Here is an 18,477-nt window from a genome sequence, read left to right on the forward strand (position 1 = left end):
AATAAAATGGGGGAGAATAAAAGTATTTTGTGATTTTATGCATTTCGAAATGTAGTTGAATTGAATTGGTTTTGAAGAATTTTAATGTCATTCTTTGTAGATTTTTTTTAAGAGCACAATTACTAGGATTTCGAAAACTTTTAATGATGACTTTTAAATATTTTTATTTGATGTGATTTTATGCCTAATGAAAATTAGCCAAGTCAGCATTACACTGAAGAAGAGAAAAGGATATGTTGACAAACAGTAGAGCAGCAAACCAGCAGGTTAAAAAGATAAACTGAAAATGTGAAAAATAATGGATGAAAAAACCAAATAATTTCTTCTTCTTTTTTAGAACTGAAGACTAAGAAGCACTGAAAATAAATCAACTGTTTGCTCTAAAATTTGTGTGGCAGAAATATTTGGAAAATTTCGATATACTTTTGCTGAAGTGTTAAAATGTTTTTAAACCCTTCTAAAAGTAATATTTGGCGTCTATGTGACCTAGGATGTGGCCAAGCACTCTTAAGCCATATGGGCGCTCTAAAGTGAAAAGTAGTGCCCTAAACCAATTACTATATTTTTTACTCATTCCAATATTTTTCCGTGTTCATTTAGATTATCTCAGTTCTATGTAATCTAGCGCTGGTTCGGATTGCTTACACTTTCTCGATCAGAGAGAAAAGTACCGAAAAATATATTATAGAAAATTGAATTTTTAATTTTAAAAACAGAGAAAAATCTAATATCAAAAAAAGATCCGAAAAGTCAATACTTTTACAATTCAATGCAAGGTGCCACAACAAATAATTCTTAACTAAAGCAAACATCTTCTCCAAATATTTGTGTGTAATTAACAGCGAACCACCAATGGAATTGATTAAATGAGCTGAAAATCTTTTTATAGTACAAATTAATTTCTAAACACCCAAAAGCCGGTTTTCTCCAATGCATCTATGGTACTTATCTGCCTATGCCAAATGCATTCAAACCAAAAGCGAATTCTTTACTATTTTTCATAATTTCTTACTGCCCTCTAATTGCTTTTTTCAGTTTTCTTAATCAGCCATTGAATTTAGTTTGAATGTACGCGTAATTATAAGAAAGCGATTTCATTATCAGCCGCCAGCAGCAAATGGTGCAGTGAAGGAAATGCATAGAAATATAGGAGTGGAATGCACCGGTTTGTGACTGGCGCCCGCAAGCAATTTATGGGTAAATCAAATGGCAGTGAAGTGAATGAAAATCCATATACATTTGTATACTTATTAAGTCATCAAATAGGGAGCAAACGAGAAATACGAAAAAACACGCAGCGATCTACAGCCCGCGTCACACGTCTGCGCCGCCATGCATTTATTACTCAGCCAGTCGATTAATCGGCATGCACTTCAGTGAGTCGTTCAACTTATGTTTAATATGCGTCCACTTATGTCTGCGCATACAAAAATACTTACATGTGTGAATATAAATATATGCCTGTATGTATGTAATGTATCTGATATTTTGATATCTCAGTACGCGTTGTACATACATAGAATAGCCGGCATAATAACCTCGAGTTTGGCTTATCTTACTGGCAAGCGATGCAAGATGCAATAACAACTATTAATAGCATTTAACAGAGGATGTGCAGCGCAGGCATTATGAACTTAATAATTTTCATTTATATTTAATTAAACTTTATTATCTGCTTACGGCAAAGTTGGCGCGTGAAAGGGAAATGTATAAAAATAGCTGCGAGATAAAAAAGAGAATTGCGGAAAGTGGGTCTTCATGAGTCAAGGCAAAAGGTGGGAAAATAAAATAAAAGATGTTTAAATAAATTATTTGATTTAAAATGAAACTAAAGAAGAGGAAAAATAAGTATTGTAAATTAGATAAAATATTTTATAATAAAAGTTGAATCAAAAGTGCAATAAAAATAAAAATTAAAAATTAAAATATGATGAAATAAAAGAAAAAAAAAACTAAACAAAATGAAATAAAGGCAAATCAAGTAGAATAAAAGATAATAAAATTATAAAAATAAAATTAAAAAAAAAATAAAATACATAAAAATAGCATAAAATAAATTTAAAAAAATTAAAAATAAATAAAAATAGAACAAAATAAAAGAAAATAAATAAAAATGGAAAAAAAGGAAATAAATTCAAAAAAGTGAAAAAAAAAATTATAAAATTAAAATGAAAAACAAAAAATATATAAAATTATATTTACGCTTTACAATTTGCATTAGCATCAAATAAAAAAAATATATAAAAAAATTAAAAATAAGTAAAAATGGAATAAAATAAAAGAAAATAAATTCAGAAAAGTAAAAAAAAAATTATAAAATTAAAATAAAATGAAAAATAAAAAAAAATATAAAATTAAATTTACGCTTTACAATTTGCATTAGCATAAAATAAAATAAAACATATTAAAAAAAAATTAAAAATAAATAAAATAAAATAAATAAAAATGGAATAAAATGAAAGCAAATAAATTCAAAAAAGTAAAAAAAAAAATATAAAATTAATATGAAAAATAAAAAAAAATAAAATTAAATTTACACTTTACAATTTGCATTAGCATCAAATAAAAAAAAATTATAAAAAAAAATTATAAAAAAAAATTAAAAATAAAATAAATAAAAATGGAAAAAATAAAAGAAAATAAATTCAAAAAAGGAAAATTGAAACGAAAAATAGGAAAAAATTTAAAAAAAAACATATTAAAAAAAAATGAAAAATAAATAAAAATGGAATAAAATGAAAGAAAATAAATTCAGAAAAGTAAAAAAAAAATATAAAATTAAAATGAAAAATAAAAAAAATTAAATTAAATTTACACTTTACAATTTGGATTAACATAAAAAAATATATATATAAAAAAAAAAAAAAAACCAGTCTAACGATTAGACGCGATAGAAGTGAAACCTTCCGTAAAACAAACTGAGAGAGAATGAGACGAAAGTAGCATTAGGAGCGGGATAATTATAGGTTCATTATAATATTGCTATAAAGTTCATATTTTATTTTCTTCATTTTATTATTATTCATCCTCAATGTTTTCAATTTCAACAAATGATTCGAGTGGCTTATGATAGCTAAAATATGATACAAATGCTTTGGTTTCGCTGTTGTCAACATATCTTTGAAATACCGCGTCAATTGTTGTTTTTGATCGTGTTGTCGATTCAGTGCGATTGTTACACATTTTTAAATTGAATGTTGTATTGAGAAAGTCAAATAAAGGAACCGCTGTGTCCAATGCAAAATTTACGTTAAAATCGCTACTTAAAATCATTGGAACTTTATCGTAATCTTTTCTAAGTATCCGCGATACTTCTGGTGTATACTTTATTAAACTTTCGTGAATGAATTCCGTGATGCTATTTATTGATTGATTCGGTGAAATATAAATTGCCACAGTGATTCTAGTTGCTGTGCATTCAGATCTATCTGTGGAGTTACAATACGACCACCGTCATTTTGATTGTCGTATATGGCCTGCAATTGCGGTAAATATTTAAAAATGAAAATATTTACGAATTTAAAAATACGGACGCAATACAGCACACGCGGTTGCTATTACGAGCGTCGTAACGCGTATATTACGCAGACGTACTAACATACACACAAACATTCGTAGGACGCTTGGTCTAAGCAAGAATTAGGTAGTGTAGTATAGGTATACATAATGCCTTCTCGCTCACGCTGTTCGATAGTATTTATTAAGTTTTTGGTCTTGTATTCGCGTACAATCAAAGCTCGGTGCGATGGCGCGTTGTCGTTGTGCAGAATCCATGAATTGTCCTTCCACAATTCGGGCCGTTTACGGCGAATGGCTTCACGTAAACGCCTTAAAACGGATAAATAATATTCCTTATTAACCGTTTGGCCCTCTGGAAGGAACTCAGAGTGCACCACGCCTTGGTAATCAAAGAAAACCGTGAGCATAACCTTCACTTTTGACCGGCTTTGGCGTGGTTTTTTTGGATACGGCTCGTTCTCGAAGCGCCATTCAGACGATTGCTGACTGGTTTGCATATCGTACTCGTAGACCCATGTCTCATCACCAGTTATTATGCGTTTCATGAACGTAGGGTCCGTATTAGCTCGGGAAACCATGTCTTCAGAGACCTCCTTCCGATGCTCTTTTTGCAAAAAATTGAGTAAAATTCGCCAAGTAAACAAAAGATCAACTCACTTTGACTGCAGAATAAAACACACTAAGTAATAGATCCCGTTCTAATAAGGCTTGTGCATTCAAGGACATGTGTACCAACATGAAAAAACCAAATTTGAAGTGTCAGATATTCCCGGAAGAGTTTAAATTATAAATTCCGGGTACTTATTTTACACAATGTATAACGCTTCGTAGCCAAGAGTGTCGCTTTTTGTCTCAAATCACTCCCAACGATTCTAAAGAAGTTTTCACTTCAAAAAAAAATAAATAAAGAAAATAAAATAAAATAAATAAAAATTGAATTAAATAAAACAAAAATAAATTCAAAAAAGTAAAAAAAAAGTTATATATATTAATTAAAATTAGAAATAATAAATTTAAATAAAATTAACTTTACATTTCCAAATTTGCAGCTTTCACAGAAGTTAGAAGATTTCAACAGAGCCAGTCGAAAAATGAGTGTAAGAAGAAAAACACTAAAACTGAATGAAGATCTTCGAAGTTTTGATTAAAATTGTTTGAAATAATTAGAATTAACAACTGGAAATAATAAAAATATATAATGCAGAAAAACGGCATACAAAAACAACAACAATCTGCTGTAATAAAACAAATTTTAACTGAAATTTTTCTAAATTTATAAAAATTAGCAGGTAGGTTGCAAACAAAGGCGCATTCATTGAAGGTGGTGGCACTAGAGCAACATCAGTGTTAGGTACGTTTGATTATCAAAACAGAGTATTGAGAAACTAGAAAACAAATAATGAATTCGCCTTATTTCATGCTGAGCTGGCAGCCACATAGGCACGGCGAAAGAAACAAAACAACTCAGCCAACACCACCTTTAATAGATTCGCCCTGGGTCAAATCGAAAAAAAAGGCTAGAAAAAATTTTCATAAGACGATACATTGACTTTCATAGGAACGGATTAAGATTTCTACAACAAAAGTGTTGACTATTTTTCTTTTATTTCAATAAAGTAAAAAGCTTTTTATTTCAAAAGAAAATGCCAATTGAAAGTATATAAATTTGTGTATGCAAACCACATTCTAATTTTTTTATTATTTTAAATTTTTTATCTATTAAACCACTGATTTATTTGTAATTAGAACAGCATTCATTTAATTACTACACCTTTTTACGGATTTCAGTAAATAAATATTTTGCCCTCACGGCCAGAGGTGTGTCACCGCATCTGATAAATGGAACGTGCCAGCGTTTGGCTTAGAACAAAAACAAAAACTGTAATTCATTTATGCACATAAATATTCAACACGCTTTGGCATAATTTACATTTGCGGATATTAAGCGGTAATTTACTAGGGTACAGAAGTCAATAAATTTTATGCAATGCACATTTTTACATACCTAAATAAGTACATAGCTGCATAAGCAATTAGTTTATGAAATATTTTGCACAAGTATTAGTTGAATGAAAGTTGCAAAAAAAAGACTGTCATTCTAATTTAATAGCAAATTTTTCCCTTTAAAAATAACTCTTTTCGTAAAAAAAAATTATGCGAAAATTTCCATTTAAAAACTTACTTTTTGGTAGCTCAAGTGTAAGCTATTAAAATAATGGCATTGTGTAACTTTTTAGAAAGAAAATTGTGTAAATTATTTTCCGCTTGAATTTACAGGCAATTAAAACTTTTTATAACCAATTCCTTAGTAGCATTTTTACGTCCGAAAAAAGGAAAATTCTTGTGAAAACATTTAAAATTGCGCAAAAGCTCAACAAAAGTGCATGTACTTAGAACAAAACAAAAAAAAAAAAAAATAAAAATAATTGCTTAATTATTGGCATGTGCTGCTAGAAGCCAAAAACAAAAAAAAAAAAAGAAATATCAAACAAACAAAAAATGTTGTTTTTATTTTTTTCCAATAAAAAAATGGTATTCAACCATCATTATTTTGGCTTTTAGCCAATCAAAAATCCTGCAAGCACCACGAGTATGAATACGATTCGCTCGGCATGCATACATACATACATAGTACACACACACACACATGTGTCGCTTATACAAATATTTATTGACTTTATTAAATTTACATAAGTTCACTGTTTTTGAGCTGATTCGCTGGAATAGCTTAAAAAAAACTTATAAATAAAGTTCCAGTTTTTCATTGTGCTTTTATGCTTTGCGGCTTAAATATTTTTGTTGTTGGCTTTATACTTGTACATTTTTTATCAATGCTCACTACTTATCGATGCTCAATCAGCTACCAAAGAAAGATTTATTTTTTTTCTTTAATTTCTGGGCATTTTTCATTCATCAAAAAAATTCAAATTTTTTCAGTGGACTTGAATTTTATGCGGCATTAATTTTACTTCGTTTGCTCTTCTATGAATTTTTTAAAGCATATGACCTTAAATTGTATCGAATTTGCGTTTTTGTGAATGAAATTTTTATGCTAACCAAATGATTTCGTTATTCAGTTATCACACATTTATAATTTTTTTTATTTTTCGTAATTGAGTTAATTTATTCAAAAGGCGGTGAGCTAAATAAATATTGAGAGCAGATGAAATATTCACTAGTTCATATATGAGATAAATTATTAAATCAAATTTGTTAAAAAAATATTTTTTTAAATAAAAAAATGAAATCAAACTACTGAATTTGATTATAAAAATTTCACTCACTAATAATACATTTATACATTTTATACTACTTTGCTTTATTTGGGTTTTAGTGGGGAACATTTCTTTAAAATTTCCAAGAATTAAAATCTTTAATAAGAAAGAAAAACTTTTATAAGCACCCACAGAAGAAATACCTGGCACTCAGAAGAAATATATTAAGCTAATAAATTAAGTATTACGTGATTAGTTAAGTGAAAGTTGTGTACAATTTATAATTAAAGAGCTTTTTAAAGCGCATATCGAGCGATCTCGCTTACGATAGAAGCCAAAAAATGCGCATACATTTTTCGGAGCTTTCATTTTCCAGCTTTCAGTTATTTCAGATTATACTTGCAAAGCTTATTTGTTATTTACTAGTTGAGCTTTAATTTATAAGCTTTGTAAGGTTATGTTGCCTTTATAGGTATATCCGGAAAAAGGAAAAGCACGTGTAAATGCTACTTACAATCATGGGTTGCTATGATTCCTACAAGCTTTCTATGCTTTCACATTTTTTAGATCTTGCTTCGAAGCGTGTCATACTTTTACTGAAATCTGTTAAATTACAAAACTTACTTAGTTGTCACTTAATATCAATAAATTTTAAGCTTTCTAAGCTTTCACCTGTATGACATTTTTCTTATTTCTTATTAAGCTTTCGCTTAAAGGGTTACATGGGTTTCGTGGGTTCAAAAAATCGATTTTTTGGCTTATTAATTTCTTCTCATCTCAGGAATATTATCCTAAATTTCCAAGTCTATCCGAATAATAGTTTTGGAGATACAGCCTTTAGAAGGTGTGCGCTCCAAGCCACTTTTATTGTTACTCAAAACTTTAAACGCGTTTTTCTCGAAACCGTGTTTTCAAAGTCGCTTGTCAAATGTTCTCGAAAACTACTCAACCGATCTTGATGAAATTTTACACAGCTGTTTGAGATACAATTTACTCGTGCTTGGACGAAGGATTTTTTGTTTTTTCAATTACAACTATTTTAAATGAAACAAAATGCCAAGCAAATTTGACCGAAATTTTCATTTTTTTGGAAAAAATGTCTGCGAAAATTCCAATTTTTACTTTTTTTCTTTCCTTCGTTCAAGCACGAGTTTATGGTCTCAACTAAAACACTAATTTTTGTTTTTTCATTTTTGATGATCCTGTCAGGAGTTATGCTGACAACGCGGACGCACCTTTTTTTCAAGGGGTCACCGGAAAAGACGTCACAATGGAGAAGTTTTAATTTTTTTTTTTTGAAAATTTCAGAAATTGTTCTTTAAATACATATGTATCTATAAGACAGAAAAAAGTTTGAATTAAATAAATAATTTTTTACATAGAACAAAAAACATTGAAAATAGCCCTTTTTTTACCCGACGAAGCTCATGTAACCCCTTAAATCAGTAAAACGGTGGGGCGGTGATTCCACTAAAACCTCCCTCTTCTTTTATTGGATTTTTTCCTCAACCACGGGACTGCTTCCTAAGCTCACTAAAATGTATAATTTGTTCTAAGCGTTCATTTTCAAGCTTTCAGCTTTTCTAATTTTTTTTACTATAAACTTACTTACTTTCACTTCTAATAATTTTTAAGTAAAATCGAGTAAGCTTAGAATTGTTTGAGATTTGGCATCGAGAGCTTACCATAGTTTCAATAAAATAAATTAACTAGTTGAAACTTTCATTTGTAATCTTTTGATGCTTTCACTTATTTGAAATGTTTACTAAAGCCTATTGGGCTTTGACTTAAATCAGTAGTACGGTTTACACTTATGCTTTTCAGCTGTTTAAGCTTTCATTTATTTCAGGTTTTACTCCACAGTTTTCACAGAAATTTATCACCTGTTGGAAGTTTTCATTTGGCCTAAAATTGTTGAAGATTTTACTTGAAAAGCTTGCAAAACTTTAAGGAAATTAAACTAATTTTGTTTAAGCTTTAGTTTTTAATTTTTTTTTTTAATTTTATTTATTTGGAATTAATTGTAATTCCGAACCTTACTATAAGAAATTTTCCCAAAATTCGATTCACATTGTTCAAGCTTTCATTTTTAATCTTTTGAAGCCTTTACTTATTTCAAATTTTCTTTTAAAATTTACTGAGCTTCCACTAAAATCGGTAAAATTATTAGAGATTTTATTTTTTAGCTTTTTATACTTTTATTTATTTAAGATTTTATGTCCAAAGCTGACTAAATTTCTACTAAAATGTATAATTGGCTTAAGTCTCTTTTTCAAACTTTCACTTTTTCTGATTTTACCTCTAAAGTCTAATAAATTTCAACAGTAAAACCAAACAGCAACAAACAGCAAATAAAAATAAGCTCAACCTTGTTTTAGATTATACTTCTCAGGCTTGCTAAGCTTTCAATAAAGTAAAATGGGTTTGTCTACGCTATTATTTTTAATCTTTTCAAGCTATCACTTACTTCCGATCCCTTAAAGCTAACTTAAGCTTTACTAAACTCAATTAATTTAGTGCAGCTTCCATTCTACAGCTTTCACAGCTTCCATTGTTTGTTTAAGCTATCATTTTTAAACTTTTCAAGCTACCACTTACTTCCGATCCCTTAAAGCTAACTTAAGCTTTACTAAACTCAATTAATTTAGTGCAACTTCCATTCTACAGCTTCCTGAGCTTCCGCTTACTTAAAATTTTACTTTCAAAGCTTACTAAGCTTTTACTGAAATTAATTTAGTTGTGTTTAATCGGTTTCTAATGGTAGGAGGAGGAGCTGTGTCATATACTAAACTGAAGTGCACGCGTCAATTATTTATTTTTATTTGTTTAATGGCAGTTAATGAGCGAAAGCTGTGTGCTTTGCTCTATAAACTCCTACTCTTGAGCTCCTGTTTATCATCTTGTTATAATTTTCGCAGTAAAGACTCATTGGACACAAAGGCTGAATGAGCTTCCAAATGAGATTTTTTACAGCGGCATTGGGTATGAGTACTCTGCACAAAGTTAACTAAAATATTAATATTTTTCCTTCTTCTGAGCTCTAAAACTCACACTAAGGCGAAGCTTTCATTTGCTTTGCTTATTTTTCTAATGAAATATAAAATTTTATTTTCAATTATATACTATTTTTACAAGAACTAAGACGCCATTTAAAATAACCTTGCTTAAGTTTGTTGCATTTTGAAATACACCAAAAATAAAAAATTTGCTGCTGCAGCGTAGCACTTAAAATTTTTTTTCACGCACTTAAGTAGCATAGAAAATTTAATTGTAATAAAAAAATAGGTAAATAACTTCTCATCATGTGCATGCATACATACATTTTATATCTAATTAATCATTTTTTTCTACCACAGACACTTGAAATGAAATTTACAGAAATACGGCATACAAATCGTAAGATTTTCCATTGAGTGGAGGCGCCTCGTAGCTTATAAGAAAAAAAACACATAAAATTGCAAGATGCTTACAAAATGGTTTGAAAATAATTTTCGACATCGAAATTGTGATGAGTTTTACCTTTTGTCACGGCAAATGATATACTACGAGAACAACACGAAACGAGATGCCACAATAAAAGTAATTATTTTATTCATAATATAAAACTCCAACCAATTAAACATCCGGCAGCAAAAAGTTCTCAGAAAATGTTTAAGCAAATAGAAAATACTACAATCAAACGACTGCAATTTATGTTAATTACGGAAAACCCGCAACAGTATTTCAGCATTGAGGTGGCAACAAGTTTTTTTTTTCATTAAAAAATAACAAAGCAATTGAAGGTACTAAATAAGTGGTTAGAGGGCTAGACGGGTAGAGGGACAGAGAACCAAATAATGGCAATCTAAACACAGTGCTTTGTTAGTATGAATAAATCCTCAACACTAACACAAGGCAGCACCATTAAATATCGAATAAGAAAAATATGAGCAAAAGATACAAAATCAAGTTCTTACTTTTTATTTAGAATTCCTATCAGAAAATCCGCTTTTACTCGCTTACACTTATTCATCTTTAATTGCCACTGCAGCAGGTGCATTCTTAGCTTGAATCAATTCACTGTACACAAATATATACGAGTGCATATGTTAATGGGAAAAGCCAACAACAAATGCATATGAAATAATTACGCATTTCTCTCATCTCTGAACTCTCAATTGGCTTGTAAATGCGACTACTTATGAAAGGACTTTGGTAGTTGTGTGTATGTACTTAAGTGGCGTATGCGTGAAGCATCATTACTGCACAGTTGAGATATGTTCAAATATATGTTTAAGTGCATATACATGCATATAAACAAATGAATATTTAACCATGCACATGTATGTGTACGCCTTTGCAGCACTCATTCATCGAGCTGGTAGTGTTTCCTCAATTCATTACATATAAACAAATGAATATTTAACCATGCACATGTATGTGTACGCCTTTGCAGCACTCATTCATCGAGCTGGTAGTGTTTCCTCAATTCATTAATGAGATTCTTGTAATTTTTATTTATATATTTTATCAGAATATTATTGACTCAGCTGCGTGCGTTCGTAGTTCGTGTTTTAATTGTTATACAAGATGGCGCAAAATTAATCATCCATTTTTTTTAAATAATTTTTCACTAAATAGCTAAAATATTTTGAGTGATGAAAATCTTTATTTTGACTTATACCAACTTTCTGTTATTTGTTTGCTTCTATATTAGTAATTATACAAGGTGGCACAAAATTAATCATCCATTTAAAAAAAAAAAATTAACTAATATAAATGAAGAAACTAAAATATTTTGAGTGATGAAATAAATAAATTAAAATATTTTAAATTAAATAATTTTTTCACTAAATAGCTAAAATATTTTGAGTGATGAAAATCTTTATTTTGACTTATACCAACTTTCTGTTATTTGTTTGCTTCTATATTAGTAATTATACAAGGTGGCGCAAAATTAATCATCCATTTAAAAAAAAAAAATTAACTAAATGAAGAAACTAAAATATTTTGAGTGATGAAAATCTTTATTTAGACTTATACCAACTTTCTATTATTTATTTGCTTCTATATTAGTAATTATATTAAGTGGCGCAAAATTAATCATCCATTTTTTTAAATAATTTTTTCACTAAATAGCTAAAATATTTTGAGTGATGAAAATCTTTATTTTGACTTATACCAACTTTATATTATTTATTTGCTTCTATATTAGTAATTATATTAAGTGGCGCAAAATTAATCATCCATTTTTTTTAAATAATTTGTTTACTAAATAAAACAGCTAAAATATTTTTAGCGATGAAAATCTTCATTTTGACTTATGCCCACTTTCTATTATTTGTTTGCTTCTATATTAGTAATTATACAACGTGGCGCAAAATTAATCAACCACTTAAAAAAAAACTAACTAAATGAAGAAACTTAAATATTTTGAGCGATGGAAATTTTTACTTTGACCTGTACCAACTTTCAATTATTTGTTTGCTTCTTTATTAGTAATAAAAAAAGGTGGCACAAAATTAATCATCCTCTTTTTAAATTATTTTTTTCACTAAATAATGAAACTGAAATATTTTGAGTGATGAAAAACTTTATTTTGATCTATACCAACTTTCTATTATTTGCAAAATTAATCATCCATTAAAAAAAAATTTAAATAAATGAAGAAACTAAAATATTTTGAGCGATGGAAAGCTCTATTTTTTTATACCAACTTTCTCCTTTTTGTTTGCTTCTATATTAGTACAATAGTTATACAAGGTGGCGCAAAACTAATCATCCTTTGTTTATTTTTAATAGCTTTTGCATTAAATAAAGAAACAAAAATATTTTGAGCGATGGAAATTTTCACTTTGACCTTTAAGCGCTCCAGTGCTTGTGTACTGTACCAATACTTCAGCTGTGTAAGTTCACAAGAGCCAAATATGATTTACAAACGACGCAATTTACAAAAATTTTAAATCTATCTATAGGGTGATTAATTTTGCGCCACCCTTTTTCTCTTGGGGTGCTTTATTTAATTTGAAAAATTCATAAAACTAAAATTTGTTTGAATCGAAAATTCTCAATTAGAATTATTCTCTCCAGTCTTATTTGATTAATTTTTGATGAAGAGCGTAGCTTTTTATTTTAATATTTTAGTTTAAAGAAATTTTATAGCTTACAAATTGCGCACCAATTTTGTGTATGCACACTTTGTAGAGCTTCTGAAGTAACTTGAATTTAATATGAAAATTTTTAGAACGCTCCAACTTGTCCTTCAACTTTAATTAAATCGTGAAATTAACATTCAAAGCTCAGAAGGCATTCTTTGTAAATGTCTTGCACTACGCAAAAAAGGGCTACATCGCTTTTTGGTAGTGTCATGCGTCTATAAAATCTGTGGAACAATAAGCCCCAGAATGTGGTAAAATTAAAAAAAAAGCCATAAAGTATAAGGCACCTATAAGGCAACAAACTTTGCACTATAGATCTCGTTCGTTCCGAGTGCTCAATAGCCTGATAATAATAATAAATAAATCGTAAGGACTTAGTGAGCTTTGAAAATGTTACCGATTTTATTTATTTAATAAAAATATTCTAAAATAAAAAACTTTCTGAAATCCAGATTTTATTTATTAACCAAACAAAAATATTATAAAATTAAAAGCTCTCTGAAATCCAGATTTTTTTAAATATACAAAATAAAAATATTCTAAAATGAAAGCCTCTCCCAAGCCTATGGTGGGAGTTTTAAATTTTTACTTATGCTACAACTTAAGCGCCACACCGCGGCCGAATGGGTTGGTGCGTGATCACATTCAGTAGTAGTCGAGTTCGAAAAATCGAGCATGAAACATCAAATGCTAGAAAAAGTTTCTTCCAATAGCGGTCGCGTCTCCAAAGGCAAGCCATCGAGTGTATTTCTACCATCGAAAAGCTAAGCGTAAAAAACGATCTGCCGTTCGGAAGCGACACGAAACTGTAGGTCCCACTTTTTTGTGGAAAACTGTCAGAGCGGTTCTCAAATTTTGTGATGACTCTTATTAAATGGGGTACTCTTTAACTGAAAATAAAAAAAGCGGACACTTGCACTAGCATTTAAAAACCAGGACGTAGGAGCAAAAAAAAAACAAACTGAAAAAGGCAGACCTTTGCAATGACATTTCAAACAGTGGACGTAGAGGCAAAAGAAAAAGTTTTTTTAAATAATCTCTAAAACCGAATACCTAGAAAATGATAAAGTTTTCTAATCGGAAGAGTCACTTGAATAATCATGTGCTTGAGTATCTAGGAAGACTTTTCCGGTACCTCGAAACAATAAAAAAGAATTCCATTCCACCCTAATGGACACTCATATATCGAAAGGTCTGCCAAGATAAATTTAAAAAAGATGTCATTGCATCCTAATGTACATGCATATGGCAAGAAATTCTGCCATGCCACCCTAATACACTACACATGTCAAGAAAGTCTACGAATGGAGATTTAACAAATTCCATTGCACCCTAATGTACATACATATATTGAGAAGGACTGCCAAGAGAGATTTTTCAAAAATGTATTCCACCCTAATGCACTTAAATGTATCGGGAAAGTCTGCCAAGTTAAATTAAACTATTTTCATTCCACCCTAATGCACATAAATGTATCGAAAAAGTCTGATAAGCTAATTAAACTAATTTCATTCCACCCTAATGCACATAAATGTATCGAAAAAGTCTACGAAGAGAAATTAAACTAATTTCATTCTACCCTAATGTACATAAATGTGTCGAAAAAGTCCACGAAGAGAAATTAAACAACTTTCATTCCACCCTAATGTACATAAATGTATCGAAAATGTCTGCCAAGTGAAATTAAGCTAATTTCATACCACCCTAATGCACGTAAATGTATCGGAAAAGTCTGCCAAGTGAAATTAAACTAATTTCATACCTCCCTAATGCACGTAAATGTATCGGAAAAGTCTGCCAAGTGAAATTAAACTAATTTCATTCCACCCTAATGCACATATATGTATCGAAAAAGTCTACGAGGAGAAGTTAAACAAATTTCATTCCACCCTAATGCACATAAATGTATCGAAAAAGTCTGCAACGAGAAATTAAACAAATTTCATTCATATATCGAAAAAGTGATTAATATTCTAATTTGCTTCAAATTTATTTTAAAAACAAATACAAAATCAATAACATTAAAAATAATTTTTTGTCAAGCTCAAAACTTGTAATACTATTCGAAGACATATTTTGAATTTAATTTAAAAACCCATTACCCAATTTAAAAGCTGTTTAAAAACAGCAAGCATTTCAGCGTCCCAACGCCTTTTGCCGCACATTGCACCTAAACCACTTCTTCTATCTTATTTTATCTATCTCAATGCAACGATCATTGTCCAACGCTGACAGCGCTAAAAATAAATTAATATTATAAATTGCCTTTGTCGCGCAAAACAATCAATAAATTTGCACAGCAATGCGGACCTATCGCAAGCCAAGCGATTGGTTTTGAATAGTCAAGCAATTGGTAATCAATGAGCCAACTAAGCTTTGACAACTGCAAGCGATCAACAACAACAACAGCAACAAGCACCACTTGCCACACACACCGTGCAAAAATTATGTAGCAATTAGAGAATGTCAACCGAGCAGACTGGCAAACGAGTGGACTGGCAGACGGACAGATAAACGGATTTGCTGATTGCTTTCGAGTAGCATTTAAAGGCATTTAACAGACAAACAAGAAGTTAAGTGAGTGGCGTTTTGGGCTTTTTTACCACTTCTCGAATTAGTAATTCAATTCATTGTAGTTGTTGTTAATTTTTTTCTTTTTACGCTTAAGTAGGCAATAAATTAGATTAACATAAAAATATTAGAAAAAAATAAAAAATAAAAGTTGGCACGCTTCGGCAAAAGTATTTGTGTAGTAGAAGCAGTTATTTGTGAGGCAGACAAACTATTGGGGTTTAAAGCGGTGCGCCGATGGCCCATGAGCGCGTGTGTGTATGGGAATGTGTGTGAGGTGACGGGTGGTGAAAGGTTTTTTGTATTCTATTGTATTTACTTTTGATCTGATGAGTGCTTTTTAGTGCTACTTAATGCAGGATAATCCTATCAAAATTGTTGACATTAGTCTTGTTTATGAATCCAAACAAAGTGGCATCATTTCACGATTGTAATTCCAGATGTTTGTGTGTTTAAGCCTTTTTTGTAAGGCTTTGAAGTAAATCTTTAGAGAGCTGCATTTGCGATAAAGCAGTAATAAAATATGACAAACGAGCCAATAAAATATTTAAAATATTCAAACATATGTTAAGCCGCTCTGAAATCAAGGTAAGTGGTTAAGAAAAATATAGCAATGCAGAGAAGGAAATAAAATTCTATAAAAAAAAATAACATAACTAAATACTTTTAGAGAAGAAATGGCATAAAATATTACAGCAGCGCTTACTGTTGACGAGCGAGTGAGTTGGACCTGTCACCTTAAGCAATAAATTGGGCCTATGAGGCACTTATAAAAATAGTATTTCTATAAGGAAATCTCCATGTGAAGCGATCCAAGTATTTTGGACTTGGCCTTAAAATTTTCTGAAAATTGGTTTATTTGTAGACTTGAGTATAATAAGACGTGGACTGAAACAAATTTGGAAAACAACTTAATAATTTTGAGATTTCTTCCAAATAATTTTGAATATTAAACTAAAACAATTTTGAAAAAAATTTAATAAATATTCCGAATAATTTTGAAATTTTAATTTTTTTTATTTTATTTAATAATTTTGAGACTTATGCTGAATAATTTTGAAAAAAAATTAATAATTTTGAAATTTAAACTAAAACAATTTTGAAAATATTTAGTAATTTTGAAATTTAAACTGACACAATTTTGAAAAAAAAATTAATAAATTTTGAGATTTAAACTAAAAGAATTTTGAAAAAAAATTAATAATTTTGAAATTTAAATTTTGTTTTGAAAAAAATTTATTAATTTTTGAGATTTATGCTGAATAATTTTGCAAAAAATTAAAAAAAAAAATTTATAATTTTTAAATTTAAACTAAAACAATTTAAAAAAAAATTAATAATTTTGAAATTTAAACTAAAACCATTAAACAATTTTGAAAAATATTTAGTATTGAAATTTTGAAATTTAAACTGAAACCATTTTGAAAAACATTTATCAATTTTGAGATTTATGCTGAATAATTTTGAATAAAAAAACAAAATAAATAGTTTTGAAATTTAAACTAAAACGATTTTGCAAAAATTAATAATTTTGAACTCTAAACTGAAACAATTTGGAAAAAATTTTAATAATTTTGAGACTTGTCCTGAATAATTTTGAAATTTAAACTGAAACACTTTTGAAAACAATTTAATAATTTTGAATTTGAAAAAAATTTTGAAAAAAAAAATTATAACTTTGAAATTTTAACTAAAACAATTTTGAAAAATATTTAGCATTGAAATTTTGAAATTTAAACTGAAACCATTTTGAAAAACATTTAATGATTTAGAGATTAATGCTGAATAATTTTGAAAAAAAATTAAAAAAAAAAATTATTTAAAAAAAAAAAAAATAATTTTCAAATTTAAACTATAACAAATTTGGAAAATATTTAGTATTGAAATTTTGAAATTTAAACTGAAACCATTTTGAAAAACAATAAATAATTTTGAAATTTAAACTAAAACAATTTTGAAAAAAATAATATTTTTGAAATTTAAACTGAAAGAATTATGAAAAAAATTTAATAGTTTTAAGATTTGTCCTGAATAATTTTGAACTCTAAACTGAAACAATTTTGAAAAAAAAATTAATAATTTAGAGTTTTATGCAATATTGAAATTTTTGGCATCGCGTTTATAAACTTGAAATATTCTTAGTTTTTTTAAATATTTTCGCACAATTTTTCTTCTCAATGTAAAAATAAAAAATTCTGTAAAAAGTTAAAAATACCTCCCTTTTAATTTCGCATTTTGTGAGAAATGCTTACATACACAAAATTTTTTTTTTAGCAAAAGTATTGTGCATAATTGACCGTTAAGTAGTTTTGGAAATTTTTGACACCTTTTCGCCAAACCCAACACTAGGCATCTATTTCCAGCTTTTCAATTACCAATTGTCACTTGACAACTGCCAATATTTGCTTGCTTGGCACTTCTACACACCTAACCACAAAAATATAGCTACATACATATTTACTTTGAGAAATATGCAAATCATTTGCAGGCGAATGAATGTCATTTGTGTCATTGAATATTTGAAACTGAAGCTGCGTCTGTGCGTCAACAGCATTCCAAGAATTTCACAGTAGCACTTCACGACAAGAAATTGTTTATAAATATTTGCAGCTTAAAGTTATTCATCGAATTACATATGTACACACACACACATATATACACACATACATAGGCATTTCGGATTGTTTGCGTAAATAAATATGCTAATAGCTGACTAAGCCAGATTTAGCTGTAATTGAAACGGCGAACCGACTTGAATAAATGAATTGTAATTTAGTTGACACTTTTCAAAATGTCTGCTTTAAATAACAGTAAACGAAAATAGCTCAAATTTGACAATCAAACTAATTCCAAGGCAAATTTGTACATTAAGATGGAATGCAAAATGAACGAAGGTATTAGAGGACAACTGCATCGAATTCCTTTAACTAACTGACAGTTTTGAATGGTTGTCTAGTCGATGTGTCAAGCCGATCAAGCGAAATTAAAAAAATACGCAAAAAAATTATTCTATTGAAATGCCATTTCAATACCAA

The 18,477-nt window shown here is 29.0% G+C and overlaps 1 protein-coding gene across 1 annotated transcript in view; it reads right to left on the reverse strand.

Moving 5' to 3' along the window:
* LOC128862717 (uncharacterized) overlaps nucleotides 1-18,477 on the reverse strand; it is a 139,584-nt gene that overhangs the window by 110,403 nt on the left and 10,704 nt on the right. The gene's annotated exons all lie outside the window — the stretch shown is intronic.

This window comes from Anastrepha ludens, chromosome 5, assembly GCF_028408465.1.
Source record: "Anastrepha ludens isolate Willacy chromosome 5, idAnaLude1.1, whole genome shotgun sequence".
Lineage (NCBI taxonomy): Eukaryota > Metazoa > Arthropoda > Insecta > Diptera > Tephritidae > Anastrepha > Anastrepha ludens.